The 18,746-nt window shown below is 47.7% G+C and overlaps 1 pseudogene; it reads right to left on the bottom strand.

Moving 5' to 3' along the window:
* Positions 1-1,269: 1,269 nt before the first annotated feature.
* LOC115315678 lies at positions 1,270-3,038 on the bottom strand (annotated as a pseudogene).
* Positions 3,039-18,746: the final 15,708 nt, after the last annotated feature.

Raw genomic sequence — 18,746 nt, 5'->3', positions numbered from 1 at the left:
CAAAGGTGCGACCTCGTTAACTTGCAGACACAAGCGTGAGCAGGTGACATTTCGCATTATAAGACGGTGCCTTGACAAAGACTTCTCTAAGGTTTGCTCTCCACTCAGTTAAGGCAGGAGGGTTCAGTGCAAGAGCTTGATTCACTCGCTGCCAGGCTATATGCTGTAGCCAACCTTTTACGTCCTTGTCGGCTGTACTTCCCTTCAATTCCCGCCATTTTCCTGTCGCTTATGGGTGACGGCTCTTTTCGGTTTACGACAAACGGCATCCGCCAGAAAGGTGTCTCAAGCCCTTCAGGCGATATTTCTCCGTTAATGTCATCTAGTACTTCATGTTCTTCAATGAAGCTTCACGGAGAGCTTGAAGATGGGTCACTCACCGTACAGGTTGGAACTTGCTCACCGGTGCGTCGAAAACAGTTCTAGCAGAACATATCCGTCGATAGAACAGTAACAGCTTCGGGTCGAGGCAGGATTTTTTTCAATGCATCTACGTTGAGGTCGATTAAGGGCCAAAAATATCGGTCGCGGTATATCACTCCCCTATGTCTCTGAAAGTAGTCGGCACAGTATACTTCCTTTTAACGCTGCAAACTGCAACCATGACTTAAACGGGGACGTGCGAAACACGAGAGACCACCTACTTCCAAGAACAAACATGTGTGTTCCTCCTTACCGCGTTCTTTTGCGTGTTTATTATTTTTTCTTCTATTTTTGATTTCTTATTGTAGTAGAATCGACGATTATGTGAATTTAATCGCTCAAAAACATCCCCGGAAATCAGCGCGCTGTATGTCTCTTCATTTTGAAAGGAATGGAAGAAATATATAGAAAAAAGGACGATAATAGAATCAGAGTTTATCCGAGGACAGCAATCTTTTAGGGGACACGTACACAATCAGATAGACGAACTTAAATGAAATAGCTACCGACAAAGAGTTCCTCTTTGGTGTGGTGCTTGCATGCCCGAGACAGTGGTCTCGCCGGCAACTGTCAATAATTACAGCGGTTGTAGCTACAGATGCATTACGGCCGCTGCGTTAACAAGGTTCCGCGCATTTATAAGATCGGCCTGACAACTTCAAAAGTCGGCACTGTTGGTCTCCTCCTCTAGAAAACCTTGACTAAACAGAGCCAGACAACCGTGCGCAGTGAGGTCCTTTGATGAGAGAAGGATATTTGGGGACAGCGAATCGGTCTGATACACAGCCTCGGTCCGAGGCACGAGGTCAACGAAGCTTATCGTATGGCCGTAGCCTGAGTGCATTATTACTCTCCCTCGCGCTGATCAAAAGGGACCGGCGCTTGGGCCAGTTCGATGAACAACAGAGTGCTACTTACGTTAATACCCCGTTTGCTGCAGAAAAAAAAAACTTTCTGTTTTAATTCCTATTTTGTAGACGACACCCTCCGAAAAAACTCTACGTGGCTGTCGAAAATATTTTGTTTGTGATTTGTTAAAATACCGTAATCAAATTACAACTAGATATTCTACTCTCTTGGTGAAATATCAGCTGCCGTTTTCGGAAGCTCTGCGTTCTTCCCACTAGTTTCGCTTCTGTCTGTGTTTCATATTGTCACGGGTGGTGACCAAAAAAACAGGAAATAAAAAGGAAGAAATAAACGTTTAATGTGGCGAACTTGTGCCAAAAATAAAAGGGGTACAAAAGACAATAACAGAGCATCGCGGGCGTCGAAGTCGGCGAGACAGCAGAGTCGAGCGCTGGGGCGAAACTGACTCCGCTCGCCTTGCGGAATCCCTTATGTACCCTCGTGGGTTTCTGGATCGTTCGGCGTAGAGGGATCGGTGTGTAGAACATTCTAACCTCGAATCAGCAAGACGGTTCTCGAATTCACTAGAACATCAAATTACACTGTCAACAAAAATGTGTAGTCGCGGCCAGGAATCGAACCCTGGCCTTCTGCGTGGGAGGCAAGCGCGATAACCGTTAGGCCACGCGCGCGCGGCCTGCTTGGCCAGCTGCGCGCGTGGCAATATTAAAGAGGATGGTAAGAAACTTCCTCTAGCCGTGACATTCTAAGGAAAATTTCAAGGCAATAAGAAAATGTTTATGATTTTATTTCTAGCTATAACGGCTTATGCGATAATAGTAAGGGGTCTCATATCTGTCAGAAACCGGGCTATCGTATACAACATAGGTTGCCATGTGCAAGTTCACTTAATAGCACTCTGTTTCAGTGATTTATTCGGTAAGAACACTCGCCCGCCAAATCTCGAAAGATAATGTCTAGCTCGCCCCGGTCTCCGACTGCCTGTGGAATTACTGTTACATGAATGGTTCATTTTCCCCTTCGTAGCGTGCCTGAGATGTTCCAGGAGTTGGCATGAGCATATAAAACAACAAACTGATAATGATAAACTAGCTTCTAAAAACATCTGTTATTAATCAGGCCGCCAGAAGCATTGCGGTGAAGCGTTTTTCTTGACAGCGGCCCCAGTGTGCTTTTCTGTACTTTCAAAATGACTTCTGGTAACTTCTCGGAACCGCTTTTTACGATATCGTTGAAAAGAGCCAGGGCTTCGCTGGCGGTCATGGTCTTTAAGAAAGTTGGAGACCCCACGAACTCCAGGAAAGTCAATTCGAGGAACCGAAGTTCTCGCAAAAAAAAACCTCTTCGTCCGTTGCAGTGTAGAAATGATAGGGTTGTCAGTCTCCTGCCTGCAGTGTGCAGATGCCCATGCCTCGACTCCCCTAATAGTTTCGTGTTATCTTATCTTCAGCTGGGGGTTCTTCAGTATTCTGCTGAAGGATTTACTCGATGCGGCGATGAACCCTCCGACTTCAATTCCTGGCGGCCGCTTTCTTGTTGATGATACCGTCCAAGTTTGCGGTGTTTCTATACTATATTGAGTGACCTAAAACTTCGCAGACATTGATTGGCCGGATTTGAATTCGAATGAACGTGTCGCAATTTTCCACAAGCATCGACTCAATGTAGATCTGGGCAGCGGTTTGTGTGTTAAGTGCTTGCTGGGTGTTGATGAATATGGCATTTCAACTGTAGACGTACGTTGAATGAAAGCAAATTCAAGTTTTAGTAGATCGTTTCGATGACTCTGATTGTGATAGCCAATACTCCGCGGCCGCCTTTTAAGATGCACCGTGTCGTTATTGGGTAACATTATCAAGGGTATCCCAACGATCTACTAAAACTCTATAGGCTAACACTGTCTGAGCAAATAGAATAAATACTAAATCTTCCTTTATCTAATTTCAGGAGTCTAGAATCTTCGGCGGCTGCTAACAAACAAGACAATTAATAGAGGCAACATATATGTTGATGCATACCTCTGCTACTACCCCTACAATTAGAAACTATGCTTTTCTCAAATGGCACAAAGTGGGCTCATAAAGAGGTAGGCCACGTGGGACCTACTAGGGGCTTGCTTGTTCAGCCAAGATTGGCCGCTGTCACAGGACTAACAAGGGACCACTTGATCAGCCGAGCTGGGACGCCACGTTAGACCCACCTGCGGCCTATTTAGGCAACCATTGTAAGACTAACAGGGAGGCCTACTTAGGTTGCACACATGGGCCACCCTCATAAGACCCACAAAAGGCTAGTTCAACAGCCAACCCGGGTTTCTCTCCTGATACTTACAGTAAAATTACTTGGGCAGCAGACATGCGCCCCCCTCATGAAGGTAAAGCCGAATCTACAAGTGCAAGCATGCTACCTTCAATTGCTCCCACACTCCACAAGTGCATATGTAAGGCAGGCAAGTTTAAAATGTGGACCTTGCTGTAGCTTCTGCTGTGCTCGTATTGAGTGACACAGGCCCATGCCATAAAATACGTTGAGGAAACTTTGAAAAAACACTGCTGTTATTATCTGACATCGAATGTACGAGTCTATGTAAAATTTAAGGTTAATTGTGACAGCCACATGTTTTCGGATATAGCAATATTGACGCCCGCGCAGCTGGCCAAGTAGACAGCGCCCTCGTTGCCTAATGGTTATTGTGCCTGTCTCCCACGCGAAAAGCCAGGGTTCGATTCCTGGGAGCGACGTATCTTTTGTTTAATCCTGCAATGTAGTGTTCTGGTAAATTCGAGAATCCTGTTGCTTGTACGAGGTCCGAATGTTCTGCGCGTCGAACCTTCTACGCCGATTATTCCAGGAGCGCACGCATGTACATAAGGGGCTCCGCGTGGCGAGCCGCAGTCGATCTTGCCCCAGCGTTCGATCCTGCTGTTACGCTGACATCGACGCTCGCGACGCTCTATTGTTGCCTTCTGTTCCCTTTTGTTTTGGGCCCGAGTTCGCCCCATGAAATGTTTAGTTTGTTTCAGTTTTCGTCACTTTATTAACTGTCATTCGTGACATTTTGGTGGAGGTGAGGGGTAACGCATGATCCGTGCAGCGCTCCCCTCCCAGCTCCCGCAGTACATGTCCAAACCCAAGCTCCCGAGGACCCAACGAAGACCAGATTGAGACCAAATGAAGTCGCTGCACCCAAGGTTTACACCCGGAATACGGACTTCTGCCACCCAAGACAAGGAGCCAACGAGGCCGACGATAGACGACCAGCAGTCGCAGACCACTGCCGCTTCTACCATTGTTTACCTGCTCGTTGCACCCCGGACTCCGATGCCTTTCCATGGGGACGTCCACGAGGACATCAAGGACTGGACGCAGCACTATGAACGTATGACCCGCCATAACGGTTGGATAGCTGAGCAGTGCTTGCAGAACATCTACTTCGCGCTGGAAGGAACTGCGAGGTATTGCCTGGAAAACCACGAGGCTTCTTTAACTTCGTGAGACGCCGCCTCGGTGGCTCCGAGGCGAGAGCGCTTGCGGACGGATCTTCATGTGACGGGTTCGAATCCCGGCCGAGGTGCCCGCAATCTGACGAAGGCTTATTGCGGAGGAGGCGCCGTGTAACCGAGCTTTCTGCTGCACGTCAAAAGGTCCCCAGGTGGTCCAAAATAATTTTCAGTCCTCCGCTAGGGCGTGCCAGATGCCCGTCGTTTGTTTGGCAAGTAAAACTCCAAAATTTGACTTTTTAACTTCGTGGGAAGTGTGTAAGCAAGAACTGAAGAAGGCATTCACCAGCCAACACCGACGCGAGAGGGCCGAAGACATCTTTCGAACAAGACCAAGGCCCAAATGAGAGTATCACCAGTTTCGTCGAGTATGTTCTTGGCCTAAGCGCTTGCGCCGACCCTCAGGCTACAGAGGAGAAGAAGCTGCGCCACCTGATGAGGGTGTGAAGAACGAAATTTTCGCAGGTCTTATCCGGAATCCGCCGACAACACTCGACGAGTTTGTCACGAAGACGACAAGTGTGGAACGGGCCCTACAAGCGCGCGCCAGACACTACCAGCGACACCCTGGCGTAACTAGTCTGGCGACATCCGTATCCGATCTTGGTTCCAAACTTCCCGGCATCCGAGACATCATCCTTGAGGTCGTCCAGGAGGAGCTGAAGAAGCTGCTGCCCACTGCCGCACGCCTGGCCTCTCTCTCCATCGCCAAGGTCGTGAGGGAAGAAGTCCAGCGAACCATCCTATCACAGGCTCCCATCAGCGTGGCCGGCCATGAGGAACCGACGCTAACCTACGCCGGAATGGTTCGACCAGCACCACCAGCCCCGAGTCCGTGCATGGCGCCTCCGCTACGTGAACCGCCAGCGCCTCAGTATTCCCGACACCAAGAAGATCGGGCGCACGTCCGCCAAGAACATGCTGCGCCAAGAAAGACCGACGTGTGGAGGACGGCCGATCGACGCCCGTTGTGCTAACACTGCGGGGAAGCCGACCAAATCTACCGCCGTTGCCTCTACTGACAACTGGGGCTGTGAGGGTTCCACCCGAACGACTCACGCCCCAGGTACGGCGAACGCCATCGCGACCTCGAGGAGTACCTCCGACGCTCGCCCTCCTCAGCGCCGTCTCTATGCCGTGAATCCCGCTCCCCTTCGCCACGACGTTCAGCGTCCCCAGCGCCACGACCCCGCCGTGACAGCCTGTCTCCTCTGCGTCGCCGGGAAAACTAAGTGCGGCAACGCCTGGAGGCGACGTTGTTGAAGAAGACCGAAGCTAAGAGCCTCCAAGAACGCCATATCTCTCCCACTTACCTGACGCTACGCATCGCAACGACGCCCCTGCAACGGTGTCCAACAACCTGAACGTTGTTATTGACGGACACGACGCATCGGCTCTCGTGGACACCGGATCAGGCTACTCAGTCTTGAGTGGAAGGTTCTCTCGCGGCCTTCTAAAAGTGACGACGCCGTGAGTTGGGCCGCAGATACGAACCGCTGGTCGACACCTCATCACGCCTGCGGGAAGGTGCACTGCTCGCGTCGAAATTCATGGCGAGACATGCCCTGTGCAGTTCGTCGTTCACCAAGACTGTGCAAGGGACGTTATCCTCGGAATGGACACTTTCTTTGCGAGTATGGCGCCGTCATCGACGTCGGGGCAAACCAGTTGATGCTGCGAAATTTGTCGTGCCGCCGGTGGAGACCAACCCGACGTCAACCGCGATGCGAGTTATCACCGACCATGTGAACCTACCGCCGCGGTCAATCGTTTTCGTCACCGTCATAAGAGACGCAGCCATGCACGGTGAAGCTCTTCTAGAAGGCAGCGCCCAACTGCTCCTTGAAAAAAAATATTGCCGTCGCACGAGACGTAACGGATCTTCAAGAAGGGCGTACAACTGTCCTTGTGATTGCCGCGCGCAGGGTCACGGACTTGTAGAAAGTTATCGTTTATTCATGTTCCGACGTAACTTCTTTCATTTATTCCTGCTTTTGTTGTTCTAGAAAATGCGTGTTCATTCTCGTCCCGGACGCGCGACGCTTGAGCCGCTTTTGCCGAATATTCGATATAGTGACGCACTCTAGATACCAGTGTTGCGGAGTTGCCACTCCGGAGTTGGAATGATTCCGGAATCATTCCGCATTTTCACGACCCCGGAATGGAATGGGAATGGAATGGCGGCAACGTTGAGGGGAACGGAATGGGAATGGAATTGGGTGCCTTTTGCCCGGAATGGAATGGGAATGGAATGGGCACGGTTCTTCTTTTATTCTTTTTTTTTTTTTTTTTAGTGTTTACGGTCAGCTAAACCGGGCGTCAAAGTAAACAAGCGTCAAAGCAAAGAGCAAAGGGATAGGGGGGGTAACATGGCGCCTTTCACGGACGCGCAAGCGTCGGGCTTCGATGGCGTTACACGAGAGCGAAACAAGAAACCAAGCACCAAGCAAAAGAAAAGGGAGCGGCAAAGAAACCGCCATGCCATAGCCTCCTCTAGGGCTATGGCCATGCGCAACTCCTCATCGTATTCTTGTCATGCTTTTTTGTTCTTGTTGCGACGCTTTGTAGAATGCACGCGCTCGCACGGACTGAGATCTGGGAGCGGAAGCGACTCATAACTTGCAGAGCCCTGATAACTCATTGACTCGGGCGCCGCCGAAAGGTGATCAGTTATAGTTTTCTTATAGTTTGAGGAGCGTTGTTTAGCAGGCAGCCAACCCTGCTGCCTTCCACGTTCATTCGTGCGCACTCCTTTGAAGTGCGAAATCTGGGTTTGCTTTGGCATTAAAACAAAGCGAGATTTACTTCGCTCTTCTCCTCTTGCGCTTTGCTCCGAGGCTTGTTTTTTTTTTTATACTGCATTTGTAGTGTAAGCCCGCTTTTTACTTGGTCTTTGTTCCGATGGTTGTTTTCTGTGGTATATGTTTTAGTGGTTTGGGGTTACAAGCAAGTTAGCGGATTCCCGCTCATTTACTTTCACTTTAGTCTCTGCATACTTCGTTTCACCTTGCCATGGACTGCTGCGGACGCTACGAGTCACCCTAGGCAATCCAGCACCGTGAGCGGGACTGCAGGGTCACGCGACACTCAGAAGGCACTGCATTGGTTTCGATGGCTCTCGTGCTGTCTGTTGAGGCCCATCGTAAGGTGGAGTAAACTATCGTCACCGCTCTTGGTGTGACCAAACTGACTAGACCGTCCCGCGCCAGACGAGGCGCGACCGTTGCTGTGAGGGGGAGGCACTCACTTGATCGAATGACGTTTTAGCGAACGCCCACGTTTCACCGAATGACACATCAGCGAATAGTCGGACGCCGCGAAGCGGCGTTTTCGGGTGAGCCAAATGTGTTCACATTTTTGTAATAAGCCGCCGCAGACTGTCGCCGCGAATCGGCGTAAGCCCAGCGCGGCGGATGGGTTGACGCGCGCCCCCGTTATTCGCTAAAACGTCGATTCGCTCAGATGTCGCTGTTCGCTAAAACATCACTCGTTAATGTGATATGGACCCGCTTTGAGGGCAACTGAGAAGGAGAGCTGGGTGCTAGCTGCCACTGAGGTTTTGGCTTCCGCACGTCTCGGCTGTCCAGTCTGCACTCGTGCTTCTTGGCCTGGACCCAATTTGAGGCGGTGAGAAGTCAGTTGGACGGTGTTTTTGAGGAAACACGGGGAATGTCAATTCGAACGGTGCGGTATTACCCCGTTATTTTATCTACATATGAAGAGCTTTGTCAACGCTGACTGCCCGACCCGTCGCCACAACGCGAACAACCGACACCGAGGTGGAAGAATGAATCGGTTGGTACCGTCTGCTGCCTGAAACCGCCACTCGATCAGCGCGAAGAGGAACATCACAATTCGGACGAGAAGACAAGATAAATACATATCGAGTCATGACATCGTGGAAGACATTTTTGTGACACTAGTCGCGAAGAAAATAAACAAGCCGCACGCTGAAAGTTGTGCAACGAAACAATAAACGGTGCAGTCGGCGTATATCTACGAACTTTATTCGCCATCTGAAGAGAAAACACGAGAATGAGTATGCGAAGGGTGGAAAAGGGCAGGCGAACCAGCCAGAAATTGAATTGAATATGATAAGACATATCGAGATTCGTAAAGCAAGCGTGAACTTATGCGTTTTAAAACAGGTTTCGTGACATGCTTTGTACTCTATACGGTCCCTCGCGTGCTGCACCGCAGAGGTTGCATTTTGTCAGAAGATTTGTTCTTGCCGCTGTGCATGGAGTCGCTTCCAGCAGTGTACTAGCCGTGTTGCTGTATTTGAAGAATACACTAATATAGCTTATTCCTGCGCCACGCACGAACTGGATATTTTTATGGTCTTATCAAGCAAACTCACTGGCCGGGTATGTCCTAAAAGTGAAATGCAAAACAGTTAAAAAAAGAAAAAAAAAATGAATGAACTTTAGTTTTGCTGTTTGTTGCGAGCCACGTGGCCGCGAGACCCATGTCTTAAACAAGCATCGACATATCAAGGGACTTTCTCGATGTTTGCAGTACATTGTAAATAAACACTTTGTGCCTCCAGCGGTCCGCTTAGTAAAATCAATGCTTTTCTTGAGGAATATAGCATTTTTTTTTTTGCAATTACCTCTGCATTTGATAATGTCAGCTTTATGCTGCTTATGCCGGCAATACAATGTAGCCGTCAAGTGCCAATTTTTACGTTTAGGAATTAAAGGAATGGAATGAAACGATTAAGCCATTCCGGGAGTGGGAATGGGCCCAGTGTCTCCATTCCTAGGAATTGAAAGGAATTGAATTATCGAAAACTCTAATTCCCCGGAATGGAGTTGGAATGGAATGGGAGTGCCCATTCCGCAACACTGCTAGATACCAGCCTCCGAGAAGAAATGTTTCAAGCGTGCCACGACGACCCAACGGCTGGACATCTCGGCTACAGCAGGACTCTTGTCCGGATTCGTGACAAGTACTATTGGGCAAAACTCGCCAAAACTGTTCATCTGTACACACGATCATGTCACGAATGCCAACGGCGTAAGAAGCCTCCAACGACACCTGCGGGATTCCTGCAACCGATATCGGCCCCAACTACGCCATTCCAACAGATTGGAATGGATTTGCTTGAGTTGTTTCGGCTGTCGACGTCGGGGAACCGCTGAATAATCGTGGCCACAGATTACCTGACCCGGTACGCGGAGATGAAAGCTCTTTTGTCGCGGACAACAGTGGAAGTCGCCAGGTTTTTCGTTGAATCTATTCATCTTCGACATGGCGCTCTCGAAGTCTTGATAACCGACCGAGGATCATCGTCCTTGGCTCAGCTCACGCATAAGATTCTTCGGCTCAGCCACACCAGCCATCGTCGAACCACCGCCTACGATCCGCAGACCTACGGGCTAACAGAGCGGCTCATCAAGACGATCGCCGACATGATCTCCATGTACGTCGACGTAGAGCACAGGACGTGGGACGAGGTATTGCCATACGTCACGTTCGCCTACAACACCGCAGTTCAAGAAACAAGCGGGTCTACACCATTCAAGCATGGTGCATGGCAGGAAGGTGACAACCATGTTGGACGCGATGCTGCCCCATGAGCCAGTGGATGACGGATGCGACCATGGCCACCCTATTGAAAATTCCATCAAGCTACGTAATTTGGGACACTGGCTGCCAGTCAGCAGCGTTGGTGGAACGTGATGGACCATCAGATGTCATCTGATGGTCCGTCAAATGACGTCTGACTGCCACTGCGAAGGGAATTTCATCCACAAGGGCAGCATTTATATAAGAGTAAAGCTATACGCACTCATAAATATCGCCAAATGCCTCGATAAAACAAAATGTTCGAGAGAAAAAAAAAAGCAGCACCACCGCGCATCGAACCCGCGACCACATGCGTACAAATCGGACACCTTAACCGCTATGCTACGCCACCGTTGGAGAAACTCGATTTGAGTATTCGCTTTATACGAAATGCTTTGGCTGCAAATGCAGTTAAGCCGTCAGCACGTTATGCAAAGCACTCGTACATCACTCGCCGTACTTCAGTTCTACTCACCTGCCATGTAGAGTACTTTCGCGTCGTAGAAAGATCCTTTTGTTCGCGCATCACCGGCCCAGTAGACCTGGTACACCCTGTCGTCTTCAACTACACCGCTAAAGTCCCTTACATCGTCGGAACTCACAACAGGCTGGGTCTTGTCGAGTAGAAATTCTACTAAAACATAAGACATTGTAGAGCCCGGGCAGGATCGACAGGTTGGAGCGAGCGGGCAAACAAAACGAGTCGAGAGCGATCGTTCATGAAAGCTCGGCGAAGCCTCTATGGGCGAAGCGAAGTGCGAAGTGTCGTGTTCGGCGCTTCGGCGGGTTTCTGATCAAGGTTGTCGGTCGGTTGCGTGTCATATCTTTAACGCAAAAATATTCCAAAAGCCGGGAATCATAATGATCAAAAAAACTGCTCCGACTTTACTCAACAAGATTAACAATTTAATCAAACGTTTCGTCTCCCATGCAGGAAACATCGCCAGTGAAACCTACAAGCAGGAATAAGAGAAAAAACTTCAACAGTCCTATTTAAGCAAGTCCGCGTACACATCGGGGAGGGGGCCGCGGTTCGAGTTGCAGGCTGAGAGGTTCGTGGAATCATGGTTCATCCGAAGTGACTCATCAGCCTGCAACTCGAACCGCGGCCCCCTCCCCGATGTGTACGCGGACTTGCTTAAATAGGACGGTTGAAGTTTTTTCTCTCATTCCTGCTTGTAGGTTTCACTGACGATGTTTCCTGCATGGGAGACGAAACGTTTGATTAAATTGTTAATCTTGTTGAGTAAAGTCGGAGCAGTTTTTTTGATCATATCTTTAACGTCAGCGGTTTTATGGGCTCACGTCCCAAAATCGTTTTCTCGTGCATAGATTACTTTTCGTATTCATAGATTTGACGAAATAGTGGTATCCGAACGAAGTTTACGTCCTTTGACCGTACGTCTGTCTGCACGTCAAAGCTTTCTGACGACGTACAGTCAGAGACAATCGATATACAGTCAGAATCACCACCAAGACATCCTGATGGCATTTCGCGGCGGCCGACTGCCACCAGGAAACCATCAGAAAGCCGACAAGCGGGGTCTGACTGGAGTTTGACTGTCGGTCAGAGTAACTTGTTGGCCAATCAGACATGCTTGAAGTAGAGTCAGGCACAGTCAGCGGTCCACTAGAAAACATTGACTGCCAAACAGGGTTACATTGATGGAGTTTTCCTTCGGGCATACGGTCAGTCAGAAAGCCGAAGAGGCACGACAACTGGCCCGCCTTCGAATCCACGATCAACGACGTGTCGACACCCGCCGATACAATCTTCGTCGCCGCCACGTCCACTTCAATCCTGGGGACAGAGTTTGGGTGTGGACGCCGATTCGTCGCCGCGGTCTCAGCTAAAAACCCCTGAAGCGCTACTTTGGGCCTTACAAGATCATCCGATGCCTCGGAGATCTGAACTACGAGGTGCTTCCCGACGGAACTAGACCATCAAGACGACGCCAACCACGACCCCAAGTAGTCCACGTCGTGCGCCTCAAGCCGTATTACGAACGATAGAACTTTAGACTCTCGTCAAACTGTGAACTGTGGCTCGCGATGCTACTACCCGTTTGTTGCGGATATGTGTTTTCGGTGTCTGCTGCATCGGGCGATGCGCTTTTAAAGGGGGGGGGGGGGGGGAATAATGCCGCGCGCAGGGTCACAGACTTGTAGAAAGTCCTCGTTTATTATTGTTCCGGACGTAACTTCTATCATTTATTCCTGCTTTTGTTGTTCTAGAAAATGCGTGCCCATTCTCGCCCCGAGCGCGCGACGCTCGAGCCGCTTTTGCGGATCTTGGAGATAGTGACGCACTCTAGTTAATAGGCCGCCCACGACCTTGTCAAATCAGTTTTCGCCTCACCGTTCGATCCAGCTGCTTCGCCGCCTTCGACGCCCGCGACGCTCTGTTGTTACCTTTCTTTTTCCTTTTATTTTTTTTTGGCACAAGTTTGCCCCATTAAACGTTCAGTTTACTCAGTCATTCGCCGCCTCATCACTTGGCATTCGTGACGAGTGATGGGGTGAACTTTCGAGAGGAGCCGCAGCACCGAGCGAAAGGTACCACCGTGGGTTACGTCGAGGACCTTCAGGCGCCAGCCATGGTCACCGGAACCTCCAAGGAAACCTCGTCATGACAGCAGAAGAGCACGCTGCCGCCGCAGCTCGACATCTACCCCGAGCTCCCAGCTCCTAAGTGCCCGCAACTGGTTGATCTCCTCGCCGAATACAGTGACTGTTTTGCCGCGTCGTCGAAAGTTCGCGAAACACCAATGGCGAAACATGACATTATTACCGACGACGACGCACTCCATGTCCACCAGTCGCCGTATCGACTCTCCTTTGAAGAAAGGAAGGTGATTCAAGACCAAGTCCAGGAAATGCTCGACGACGACATCATTCAACCGTCCAGAAGTCCTTGGGCGTCCCCAGTCGCCCTTGTAAAGAAGAAGGACGGAACCCTGCGGTTCTGCGTGAACTATCGTCGACTGAATGCTGTGACGAAGAAGGACATCTATCCGCTCCTCTACATCGACGATACGTTAGACCGACTGCGCCACTCCCGATATCTTTCGTCCATGGACCTGGAGAGCGGTTACTGGCAGATTAAAGTAGACGAACGCGACCGGGAGAAAACTGCCTTCGTCACTCCCGACGGACTGATTGAATTCAAAGTGATGCCGCTCGGACTTTGTACAGCACCAGCCACCTTCCAGCGTGTCATGGACACCGTGCTGACAGGTCTGAAATCTGCCTCGTCTACCTGGGCGATGTCGTGGTATTTTCAAATGATTTCGAGGAACACGTGAGACGACTTCGAGCCGTGCTTCAAGCCATCAAGAGCGCCGGCCTGTCACTCAAGCCAAGAAAGTGTCGAGTCGCCTATGTTGAGCTGAAGTTCCTTGGCCTCGTCGTGTACAACAGAGGTGTTCTCCCTAACCCCGACAAGACCAGCGCCGAGCTGCATTTACGCCGCCGTCTAACAAGAATGCCGTGAGAAGATTCCTCGGACTCTGTGCCTACTAAAAACAATTTTTTGGGAAATTCGCCGAGTTGTCTACACCGCGGACGAGCCTCACGAAGGACGCCGTGAAGTATTAATGGACAGAACATTACCTGCGGTCATTCGATGAGCTTAAACGAAGACTCCAGACGCCCCTGATTCCTAACCATTTCGACCAGTTGGCTGAAACAGAGATCCACAAGGACGCCAGTAACACCGGACTTGGCGCGGTACTAGTCCAAATGCAAGGGTGGACAGAACGAGTCATCGCGTACGTGAGTCGGACTCTGTCCAAGGCGGAGACGAACTACTCAACGACTGAAACGGAGGGCATTGCTTTCATCTGGGCAATATCAAAGTTTCACCCATATTTGTATGGAAGTCCTTTTCGCGTTGTCAAGGACCACCACTCGCTCTGCTGGATCGCCATCCTGAAGGACCCCTCCGGACGACTCGCCCGGTGGAGCCTACACCTGCAGCAGGTCGACATGACTGTTGTGTACAAGTCCGGCGGAAAGCACAACGACGCCGACTGCCTGTCAAGGGCCCCAGTCGAGGCCGGTCCTACCTGCATCGAAGACGAGGACAATGGGTGCTTCCTTGGCGCTCTAGATGTCAGCGACATGGCAGCACTCCAACGAGACGACCATGAACTGCGAATACTCATCGAGCACCTAGAAGGACAAGCGAGTGCGATTCCCCGTGCTTTCTTGTGAATCCTGCCTACCTTCTCCATACGGCAAGGGAACTTTGTCAACAATAAAACAGCGTGGCTGTTAGTTATTCCCTCCAGTCTTCGAGAACTTTTCCAAGGATGCCATGACGACCCAGCGGCTGGACACCTTGACTACGGCAGGACGCTGGCCAGGATTCGAGTAAAGTACTACTGGCCAAGGCTAGCGAAGACCGTTCACCTCTACACTCGATCATGCCACGACTGTCAGCAACGCAAGAAACCGCCGACGAAGCCGTCAGGACTTCTGCATCCAATTTCTCCCTCGTCCACGCCGTTCCAGCAGATCGGAATGGATTTGCTAGGTCCATTTCCTGCCTCGCACGCGAAAAGCCAGCTTTCGATTCCTGGGAGCGACGTATCTTTCGTTTATTCTTGCGATTGTGTGTTCTGGTAAATTCGAGAATCCTGTTGGCTTGTTCGAGGTCCGAATTTTCCACGTTTCGAAGCCTCTACGCCGCCTATTCCAGAAGCCCACGTCACGCATGTACATAAGGGGCTCCGCGTGGCGAGCCGCAGTCAGTCTCGCCCAGCATTCGATCCTGCTCTTACGCCGCCATCGACGCCCGCGACGCTCTATTGTTACCTTCTGTTCTTTTTTTGTTTTGGGCACAAGTTCATCCCATTAATCGTTTAGTTTGTTTTAGTGTTCATCTCTTTATTAACTGTCATTCGTGACAATAAGAAGCGTAAACATTATAAATTATCTTGAAATCAGCATCTGAAACAGAATGAACTCAATCACAAGAAAAGCAAGGGGGACACGAAAGCTGATGAGGTGGGACTAAGCTCGTCATTATAAAGAAAATAAATAATTTTCATGCCTCACAAGCATAAAACAAACATGCAGGCAATGCAAAATCTTTCTGAAACATACAACCGCCCGAAAAATGCTATCGCGAACAGAAAACACCTGTGTGGGCGGCACCTTGAGCTAGAACAGAAATATCTGTGCATTGCCTAATGCATTTTTTTAATAAAAAGTGACACTTTTTTATGCTGTGCCCGAGAAGTGATTAAAAGCAAACTTATGTGAGTTCAGTGAATGCTTGACTCTGTGTTTTCGCCATCATTTCGCCAAGAGTGATCCCATCTCTTACGTGCTAATCGCATTATTGTATGTTTTATAGTTTGTTTTTATTTTGGTAGGTGTATGTATTGGCCATGATAACCTGCCGAGTTTGAAAACTGGTCGGATAGTTTGTTTTCTATAATAATAGAATGGCGTTTGACGTGAAAGAATGGCGTTGTATTATATGTATTAGCTGATTGAATTCCATGTTTTATTTCGTTAATTAAAGTAATTTCATTATTTTGATTCGCCGATGCTTGTAGAACTGATAGGCTGCCCGTGTATATGTTACAACGGTGTTCATCTCTTATTGTAAAAATATATTCAGGGGCTTTTAATATGGCTATAGCTTCTGCACCGAATATTGCAGTGTGTTTTGGTAAGCGATATTTTCCTATTTTTTAATTCCTCCATTGTTTTTCAGAAAATGAATGCTGCTCCCACTTGATCTAAGTACACTGAACCACCTGCATAGAGTGATATGACGTTAGTGATTTGAGATAGAGTAATTGAAATGATTCTTTAGAATGATATATTGAATTTCTTTGTTGGATGAGTTTTCCAAAGATCTATAGGATATGATACTTCTGTGGGAGAAATACCTATCGAATATGCCGGGCTTTCTAAGTTGGAAGACATTAAACATAAATAATTTTACGTCAAGAGTGATGTTGATTGGGATGATATTACATAGTATAGGAAGACTTCTGGTTAAAAAGCTGTGCGGAACGGTCTTGCTTTTTTTAGTAACTGTAGTTTTTGTTTAGATTATAATTTTCTTAGCATATGTGAATTGCCTGATGATCTCTACCACGCGGGTGATCCGTACACTACACATTTTGTATGTTGCATAAGTATATTTCCCTTAGTTGGCTTGATGTAATACCTCACTTCGTGGAGTAAATATTTGAGATATTGGCTGTATGGGTTGGGACATTCTGTTTGATATATTGAAGGTGTCGTAGGAAGTTTAATAATGAGTCACAAGCGACTCCTAAGATTTTCTTTGTTTCACTATTTCTAGCTTATGATCGTGAAGTTGTGATATTGAGGGTCTTTTTTAGATAGTTAATTTCTATATTTTATTAGACATTTATACTTCGAGTAGTTAAAGTACAGTTTACGTTCGTATGCTCATTGTCCCATTTTTTGCAGCATTTCAATTGTTCTTTCTTCTAATACTCTTCTCGAGTTTCCTTCTATGACAACCATGACGTCATCTGCAAATGCGTGTAGATATATGTGATTTGAAAATGTTTTTTTCTAGTAACCTTGACAACAAAATATTCTATAGTAAAGGGCTTTGCGGAGAGCCCTGGGGGCATCCCATATTAATTATTTTTTTATTTCTTGTCTTTTTCTGGGGTGATATATGTGATGGTTCTATTGAGGGAGAATGACTTTACTTGGGCAAAGATGGTGCTTTTAATAGGCCAAAACTACCGGATAAACAAAGTGTGTTAAATTCTCCTTGAAACCTAAAGATTCCATCGCTACAGCTGTTGATTTTTGTTTTAGTTTTTGTAGGTGAGTAGTAAGTGCGAACAGAGCTTGTGTAGATGATTTGAAATGTGTGAGCCCAAATTGTAACCGGTTGAAGTAGTTTTCTTGGAGTTAAAAAAGAAATATATTCTGCTATAGAGTGCACGTTATAAAACCTTTCTCACTATAGAATTTAAGCAAATAGGGCGATAGGCGTTGGGTGTTGCTGTGTATTTATCATTTATTTTGTAATATCATATTTTCCTTTCATCCACTCTTTTGGAAAATATCCAGATGTTAGACAACAGTTGAATAAAGGTAAAAAAAATTCTTGGTGTTTATGCCACACAATTTAAGAAACGTAACATTATTTTATCTAATCCGGGGGCGGATTTAAGTCGTAGTTTAGTTGTTATGTTTGATACTTTCGGAAATGTTAGTTGAACATCAGGAGAAGAGTGCGGGGGAGTGCATAAATATTGTCGTAAGTTAGTTATATATGGTGAGTATTTTGTGACGGTCGTCTGTTGGGAACACCGTGTCTAAAATGTATTTAACTGAATCATAAAATGAAGAAGTTAAAGTATTGCCTCCTTTCACTACGAGTGGAAGAATCAGTCGTGATTTTAGCCTATTAAATGCATGTTTGTACGAGATTCCGAATGGAGACTTTTTTGTGGTAGTGGAACATGATTCTTGCCAAGTTGATATTTTCGCATGAAGGAAGGCTTCATTATGTTTAGTTCTGTAGTCTTTATAACTTAGATTTTGCAATGATCTAATTGCTGTGTTATATTATCTTTGGTACCTTCTTCTCAGTGCTTTAAATTTAGATATCTTGATATGTAGGTCAACTTACCACCAAGGGGCTGTGCGATTTCCGGAACGAACATTTTGTTCACACTTTTTCATTCAAGCAAAGAATGTTTTGTATAGTTAGGGTTCCGCGTTTTTTGTTTCTATTTTTTCAAAATTCGGCGTACTTTTTTCGGTGTTTATTTTAAAATTCAGTCCTCGGTTTTTTTCGTGTATATTTATGCCCAAAAAAGTTTATCGGCTTCTTTCGGTGAATTAAAATAAACACTAACAGACACCAGATCAGACGATCGTTGTAGCTTTGATATTTGTGATCACTGAAAGAATAACTGCAAAGTTACATTGAAAAAGAAATCGGCACTTTATTTGGCAAATGTGTGCAACTTTAAAAGAAACAACAAAAAAAGACGGAAGTACAAACAAGTCAGATATGAATCCTATGCCCAAAACACATGGAACTTTAACTTCTGTACATCGGGATTACGTGATCTTATTATAGTGCACACCCATGTACTTTCCCAGGTTTTCTTCGTTGATCCGCACTTTTTCTTTTTTGTTAATATGACCCTGAGCTTCGAGAACGCCCTCTCAACGCTAACACTGGACACTGGAGGGCTGAGGAGATGAAGCGCTGCCTGAGCGAAAATCGGCCAATCAACCAGTCGTGACCGCCAAAAGAGACACGGTGCGACGTTTTGAAGCACAACACAACATGCAGAGCTTGCATCCAGTCTTCCTTAAAACGAGTTTGAAAACAGGCTCGTACATGGCGAAGTCACG

This window comes from Ixodes scapularis, unplaced genomic scaffold, assembly GCF_016920785.2.
Source record: "Ixodes scapularis isolate PalLabHiFi unplaced genomic scaffold, ASM1692078v2 PGA_scaffold6__148_contigs__length_123643588, whole genome shotgun sequence".
In the NCBI taxonomy this organism is placed as follows: domain Eukaryota; kingdom Metazoa; phylum Arthropoda; class Arachnida; order Ixodida; family Ixodidae; genus Ixodes; species Ixodes scapularis.
The sequence above is the reverse complement of the archived record's forward strand: the minus strand, read 5'-3'. Positions and strand labels throughout refer to the sequence as shown.